This window comes from Alosa sapidissima, chromosome 1 (assembly GCF_018492685.1).
Source record: "Alosa sapidissima isolate fAloSap1 chromosome 1, fAloSap1.pri, whole genome shotgun sequence".
Taxonomy (NCBI): Eukaryota; Metazoa; Chordata; class Actinopteri; order Clupeiformes; family Clupeidae; genus Alosa; species Alosa sapidissima.
The window spans coordinates 36619702-36628431 of NC_055957.1; positions in this window are offsets into that span (position 1 = coordinate 36619702).

Genomic DNA, 8730 nt, shown 5'->3' on the forward strand with positions numbered 1-8730 from the left:
AAAGTCCTTTTAGGTATTAAAGAAAATGTTGAACTATAAATAAATGCAAAAGTCCCTTATGGTTTAAACAGAAAATTCAAAAGTAGTTTCCTTTGGGCTCCTTGTGTGGGAAGGAACGCTTATCTGTAATCCGTGTGCGCTGCTCGAAGTTCACGCAGATGGTGAAGAAACCTTGCTGCAGTTGATTAGACTGCAGCAGGCTGGGCGGTCGACACGTTGAATATCTTGGACAGGCTCGCCATCTTTGCTCGTCTGGAATCCACTGAAATCTTCTATCCGTATAAAAAAAAACAATCTACACGAAACAGTGTAACAGTGTTACCATCAAACATTTCTTTTCTATGAGATCTCATTTAAACTTTTGCTATAGCATCAAAAATCAATAGGCATAACGCCGTAATACTGCCATAAATGGAGGCTACATCTCAGCTGCAACAAGCAGATCGCTAGCACAAATTACTGGTAAGCCAGCACGGCTAACCAACCTTGAGCAGACAGTATGTACATAGAACGGTTCGGTAATACACCCGTAATTATCAAGGAAAATATACAACAATACATATTTCACCCACAAGTGTCGACTAACTGTCAACCTAACATTCATTTCTAAGTATATTAGCAAGCTAATATCACCATGTGAGTTCAATGAAGGTCCGTGTAACGCTTTGCAGTGCTATGTTCTATTTGCAGAATTCACATGAAAAAATATAAAAATAGGCTTAAAAATCCGTTATCCATTCTTTAGGACGGCACAGTAAATGGGATTGTTGCATATTTTGATTTTCAATTGAGCACAGTTACGGTTTTCTGTTGAGAAGTTAAACATTGAAATGATGCGTCAATTTTTTAATTTTCCTTTTTTGAGCTTTTGGTTGGACTGAACCACGAGCACCGGGGGGAGAACAGCATCTAGCATTACTTTAGAGATGAATAACTAAAACTTCGCCGATTTTGGGAGATGGCACGTTAAACATAACTTTCAGCCTATGTTGAACATATCTACAGTATATTTGAATACCATGCCATAGCAAATAATTCCCCAAAGCAGAAGACGTCAGTCTACAGGCTACCCCAAGCACTGTTTGACGTGGGACATTTTTGCTTATTTAACACTTTACGCTAGACCAGGTTTCATTAGGCTAAACGAAGACACAACAGTGAGTAGGCCTATGCCTAATGTATCAGTTTATCCATTTATTAATTTCAACAGCAAATAGCCTACATTGCTATAGGCTACTACGGCTCAAGTCCATTGGATCATGTAGGCAAAGATCCTTGATTAGGCTACTCCGCTTGAACCCTCTCTGATGTAGGTCTCCAAAGCCTCCCAGAACATGAACATTCTACACACGTATATCAGGATGCAGCAATGTCTCCCTCTGCATCTGAAGTTCTGATCTCGAGCTGACATTATCTTGGCACCTTAATGCAAGCTGAACTGTGTTTGATAGCCCTCCATCTCTACATCCGCTGATAAAATGTGATCACCAACACCGCGCGCCAATATGTATCAGGTCACCCCCCTACGCTTGAGGTTCACCCCAACAAAAACGGTAAAAAAAAAAAAAAAGGCAAAAATCCGATATTAACTGAATTTTACTTTTGTTTCCAATCCAGTTTCTGTTTTTTTCTTTATCTTGCGTGACTAATGAGACATTTAGAAAATAGCAGCAATTATCTATTTGCTGACCAGTTAAAAAATTTGAAAATTGGATTATTGAACACATTTTTATTTGGATCAGATGGATGGAGCAAATAGAACAAAGCACTGCAAAGCGTTACACGGACCAATGAACAGATTAGCTGTTCATATTCGCGTCTAGTTACATTCAAACTTTAAATCAAAACAACCAAAGAAAATGTGGATCTCCTACCACTCAAATTCAGCAAATAAAAGTGTCTGTATGTGTAAATGCTTCGACTGTTTTTTTGTGAGCTTTCATGGTCTCCAATTCACCATAAGATTGACTATTCACATATCATTCACAACCGTGATAAGATAAACTCACCGAAGCTCTTCTCGTGTTGAAACAAAATAAAATATCTTCTTGGTGCGCAATATAAGAGACATAAAGTTAAGAAGTAGAAAATCTATCACGATAGATATTTCTAGAAATTATAAATGTGTAGTTATATCGAATATTTTCTTTAGTTCAAGAAGGTGACGTTCTGTGCTTGGACTGCAAAAGCAAGAGAAAGATTATCGCGCATGCGCGGTGACTTAGTGGCACTGAATCTAACAGTGCTACACAGAGAAGTCTATCTCTCCTCTTCCCTTAAGTGAAGCATTGAACAGTTCAATGGCCCTGGGGACAAATGACTTCCTCAGTCTGTCTGTTGTGCAAGGCAGTGAGCGAAGTCTCCAGCTGATCAGGCTCTTCTGCTTAACAATAGTGCTGTGGAGTGGGTGACACTCATTGTCCAAGATGTTGATCAGTTTGTTCAGGGTCCTTCTGTCAGATATTGAAGTGATGCACTCCAATTCAGCTCCCACTACAGAGCCAGCTTTCCTTACCAGCCTGTCAATTCGCCCCGCATCCTTCTTCTTTGTGCTTCCTCCCCAGCATACCACTGCATAGAGGCGCTGACGACATCAGACTGGTAGAACATCCTGAGGAGCTTGCACACATTGAAGGACCGCAGCCTCCTCAGGAAGTACAGCCTGCTCTGCCCTTTCTTGTAAAGTGCATCAGTGTTGGCTGACCAGTCCAGTTTATTGTCCAGGTGGAGACCCAGATACTTGTAGGTGCTTACCTCCTCCACATTGACCCCATCAATGGGGACTGGTAGCAGAGTGGGCTTAGACCTGCGGAAATCCACCACCATCTCCTTGGTCTTTGAAGTGTTGAGTTGAAGGTGATTGAGTTTGCACCATTGCACAAAGTCCTCCACCAGGCTCCTGTACTCCTCCTCCTGCCTGTTCCTGATACACCCCACAATTGCAGTATCGTCAGAAAACTTCTGCATGTGGCATGACTCGGTGTTGTAGCAGAAGTCAGATGTGTACAGGGTGAACAGGACTGGAGAGAGCACAGTTTCATGTGGCGCTCCGGTGCTGCTGATCACAGTGTCAGAGAGACAGTTCTTCAGTCTGACGAACTGTGGTCGCTCGGTCAGGTAATCTGTAATCCAGGTTACCAGGTGAGCGTCCACACGTACACATTATTTTTTCTGTGAGGCATCATGACTGCAAAACCAAGGATTTACGACACTGACAGGCCATTTTATAATGGCATACTGTATATTATGGCTGTGATACATACTGTATGTATAATGATGTGCCAGTGAGATAATCCAATTATTTCCTCTTAATTATCAAAATATAAGAACTTTCTATAAAACCAACTGCTTTAGAACAAAAGAATATTGGATGAGTCGAATGCTGATTTTTTTTTTTTGACAGATGTACATAGACTCAGATGTAACAGGTTTTTTTTCTCTTTCAATTCTACAAAAAATGTAATCAATACTTTTTATAACCGATGAACCATTATTGTAAAGAGCATGTTGTATGAATAATGTTAGTTTCCTTTGTTTTACAAAAAAATACTGTATATAGGTGCTTTGAGAATCATAGCTCCCTGCCTCATGCTATCACAGGAGTGGTGAGCTATCTGTGAGACTACCAGGATTTTAAGGTATAATGCTTTTGACATTATAAGGTGTTCAACAAATAAAGGTATCCCACAGGGAAGTGGCATAGTTCATTATAACCCAGGTGTAATTCTGTCTTTTTTATATTGGAGCAAAGTGAAGTTGAAAAGGCAGTTCCAAAAGTGAATTATTATATTATAAATTATATTAGGGTGTATGTTTAAAATACAATATGTAAAAAACAATTTTCATGGCAGAGCTGAATAATAGAAACATTTCATTACATTCATTTCATGACAATTCATTATCTCTGAATCACAAATGATAGACTAATTATAGATGAATATGGAACAAACACAAACCATCTAAAGTGCAAAAATGACTCAAGTTCAGATTTGTTTATTTGTAGCCAATTAGCTAGGACAATCAGTTATAAATAGTTTAAATGTTGTTTTTTACAGACATTTAAGGAGGAGCGAGCATCAGGTCCTCAATGGCCCCTGAGTATAAGCAGAATCACTGTCCTCATGTGTCCTTTATTTGACATGCTAAGTTCATCGAAGTGCACCAAGATACACTGGACCTTGGAATGTTCATACGGACTCTACTGTAATTCTAAAAGCGATTAACACATTGAGATGAGATCTATATTCTGTACACCTCATACAGTGTCATTCTATATAACCATACTATACTATGTTTATTATTTTGATGTATATTTACATGTAAGTAATAATAATACACATGTTATACACACATATAAGGTGACTATTGTGGAATTTATATAGGTAGAAAATCCAACACTTTGATGTGAATAATTATAAGTGAAACCTAGCAAACAATATATCACAGATCACGTTGGCAGAAAAGGTAAATATTAGGTCAGTGAGTTTTACAATCTTCCTCTGACTTGCTATCGAACAAGGTCATCACTAGCCCCAATTGTAACAAGGTCACAGCGGAGGTAGCAGGAGGTAAAGAAAGTCAAGAAAGAGCCATTTATTACTAATTTCAATAATGGCCGATCATGGCAGCTGTAGTACTAGATGACTAGTACTGCCATAAATCTTGCCTTTTGTTGTGAACTGTTTTAATAACAGCGGGTTGCAACAGGCGACAGATTTCATACTTGAGAGTGAACTGTGAGTCTGAACCTAAACAGCAATGGCCTCTAGTTGAACTGCCCAAGACCAGATGGAAGACGCCACTCCAGCCCCAAGTAGAATGCTGCTCAATCTTCAGACTCACAAACAACTGATAAGATATGCTGGGGTCACCAGCGTGTCAACGTTGAAATTTCCAGACACATTTTTCCTGACAAAATGAAAATGGTTTAATTGTAACAGCTGAGCTCATCAGAGCCTTGCTGTAACCTCAATATGGAAAAGCTCCATAAACTACCTCAATATGGGAAAACTCCATAAACTAACTCCCAAAAAAGGGCATTGGTTTATTGCAGTGACACAGGGTCACAAGGCTGCCCCTGGCCGGCATGTACACAAAATGACTATGAAAGGTTAGAGCCCAGTAATCAAAGACCAGCACTCAAGTCTGAAGGCCTTAATCCACCACATTGGAAGACAGAGGGGCTGGTCTCAGCCTTGCTTCCATGAGGGTCTGAGTTCACAAGTTGGCCAAAAGCATTAAGTCTGCTGCTCCGACCCTGATCATGGTACGAGAGAAACATGTGCTACTGGGAGCACACTAACCTTCTTACAGAAGGGGATCTCAACGATTTAGCATTTGGAAAATAACTCACTCACTCATAAACAACCAATCCATTCTGGGATTTATGAGCTTAAAGTGATTTTGTAGAGTCATAATTTTTTATTAGTACAGACAGTTCAAAATAATACACAATTACAAGCCCTAGCTTTAGCGGTTGTATTGATTTAGGGTTTAATTCTTGTTGAACTACCTATAGTTTAATAAATACACCCGACTATTTGACTCTTCTCTGATGACATTAAACACATCTATGGCAAACAGTTGTGCCTGAGATTAGGCTTTGTATATTATTGTGCTGTGTTGTTTTGTTGCAGCTATATACATTTTGCAGAAAAGTAAAAGTAACAAAACATTGTAACGCTGTATGCAAACAATCTTGATTTACTTGATTTTGAGAAATCAACCTTAAGTACACGCTAATAACAGTCACTTTTACCATTGCACATTATAGGTTTTCTTAGGTTGGCTAAAGTAAAGATTTCAGAATGTCAACAATTTCTGCCTCTATTTAGATTATTTCACATACTGATGCCAGCATGTCAAATCAGGGTGGTTGAACCAGTGCTGAAATGTCCTGAAATGTCCCCAACTCCCACATCTGTTGCTATGACGACACCCACTTGTCCAACAAGACAAGATGACAAGACCACCACTGCATTCTGAGTCTGCAGAGACTCATGTCTCTGGTGTGAACTACTATCATAAGATACGACTCTAACAACAGAGGGGCAGGGAGAGTTCATCAGGCCTCTGCAATGACCTGGAAGTCACTCCTGTCCTGCCTGACAGACCTCTGGTTTTACTCCACATCTGCTGGGTGCTGCTGGGGTTCATTAGATGCCCACCAGTAAATCTCTACAGGTCCAAAGATACTGATACCTTTTGAAAGTGCATTTCATTGGTCTCTCTCTCTCTCTCTCTCTCTCTCTCTCTCGCTCTCTCTCTCTCGCTCGCTCTCTGTCACACACACACACAAACACACACACACACACACACACAATTGTAAGCCAATGGGGTGTAAATATTCTTCAGTCAAACTTTAGTTTTATTAATTTGCCAGCTGAGTAACATACACTTCATGTAAGTAAACAGTTGTACATTCCTGAAAGAGGAAACATCTCTTTAATGCAACACCCTTCACATGAAATTACAAAGGGTGAATATATTACCGTATTTTCTGGACTATAAGTCGCACTTTTTTTTATAGTTTGGCTGGCCCTGCGACTTATAGTCAGGTGCGACTTATATATGAAAAAATACATAATTGAACATGTTTTTAAATGTTAATTCATATTAACTGACATGAACCCTACATGAAACATTACTGTCTAGCTGCGAGAGAGCGCTCTCAAATGCACAAGTTGCACTTTCAGTCAGAGATTAGCGCTATGCCGGAAACACACTTGCATACCTAAATCCTCAAATTATGGCCAGGAGTCTATTTGGGCCTCAGATTCGGACAAATAAAGGCCAGTAATAATTTTGTTTCAATTTAACTCATAAAAGAGCTCTTCTTCATATTTTATATTGTTGGTTGGTTTAATATTGTTGCCAATGAAAAGTCATTGTCTTACACCATGAGTCTCCAACACGTTGCTCTCAAGCTACCAGTTGCATGCCGCCCCCTTCTGAGCTTGCCAGAGGCTGAAGAAGTAACCTACATTTAAACACAATCAGCCTACGAATTTTATAAAAAAGTAAATGCATAATTAAAAAAAGAACTAAATTTAGGCTGAATAAGGTTTCCATTTCAGCACAACACACGTTCCATGAATAAATGAAAGCAGATGCCTTATCTCGCAATAAGCGGATGGAAATCCCATGAAACTTAATAGTGAACCATCAAATACCCCACAGATTTCAGTGGTCATCAGTCCCGATATTTAGCAATATAATCAAACAGTAACCCATGGCCCAAATAAAGGTGCTGTGCTTTGCGCAGCCTAAATAAGAAAGACCCCAGCCATAATTTGAGAATTTACGATAGTCTGTCTCCTAAACATTCCTTACCCGTTATCTACACATGCATGAAAATATTTGAAAACAAAACTCACTGCCATGTAGGCTAATATTTGATCGCTGTTTTGCTACTAATTATCTTTCACGTACTGAATACGCACACTAGAAAGTGAAAGTAGGCCTACTATGCGCTCCGTGTCTGTATCTGTCCACGTCCGCAATCGATTATAACGTTCCTCAAATGGAGAACACATCCATGTTCTCTTGCGTTATAGGCTGTCACGCTTCTGTGTTTGCAAAATTCCTGACGGTTCCTGATCGCTAAACGTTTGTTTTCCTTTTCTGTCGATCGCGGTTGATGTAGAAGCACCTCCTAGGCTATAATTTGACTTCAGCAATGAAAGGGAGAGAGAGAGGCACCCGCAAAGTGGTACATGCGCGCGCGCGTGTGTGTCTGCATGGGGTTCAATTGAAGTCAGAGTTGGTCTGTCCAGTCAATAGTCCCGCATTCAGGCCGCTCCATTATTAGATTAACGTTATCAGACAGCTAACATGTGTGGGAATTTCTCTCATTATGATGGAGTTGTGGGACTTTTATTATTATGCTAAATACTTAATAACTTATGCGCAATACCCGCAATCCCGCGCTGAAATTTAGGCCCTGGTTTTAAATGCACATATTTTTTTCTCTCGCTCTCTCGGAGGTGGCTGGCCGAGTATTTGTTCTGCTGCCAGCTTGTGTCAATATATCGTCCAAAATGCTTGATTGCATTGCATTCTCCACATTTTAGCTAAATTTCCATGTACCACATCAGCATTTTTGTTCAGTGAATCTTTTGTAAATTGCTTTACAATTAGCGCGGGCACTCGTCAGCAGCCTTCGGCTTGCCTCTTGCCACTATTCACTCCTTCGTCTTCATTAACATTCCCTGTAGAATTCTCAATATTTTTGGCATCTATGTGTCTAGTTACATCTGTCTGTTCTTGGTCTTGGATTTTGTGAAATAAATGTCTAAATATCACCTGCTTGCTGCAGCTTTGGTCAGCACGTCCTATTAAAAAACGGTCTGTGCACCTCTTTTTAAAACGCATCTTTTTCTCTCTCGTGGGCATTTAATCTGCTGCCGGCTTGTCAAAATTGCTTTACAATTACTGTCGGGCCTATAGGCTGATCGCCTGGCTTGCGCTTTGGTCACGTCCTTTTAAAACCGTCTTTTTCTCTCTCCTGAGCATTTAATCTGCTGCCAGCTTGTGACTCCACATTGCCCAACATGCTTGATTGCATTGCATTCTCCACATTTTTAGCTAAATGTTCATGTACCATATCAGCATTTTTGTTCAGTGAATCTTTTGTAAATTGCTTTACAATTACCTTCGGGCCTATAGATCTATGCCTGGCTTGCTTCGGTCACGTCTTTTTAAAACCATCTTTTTCTCTCTTGTGAGCAT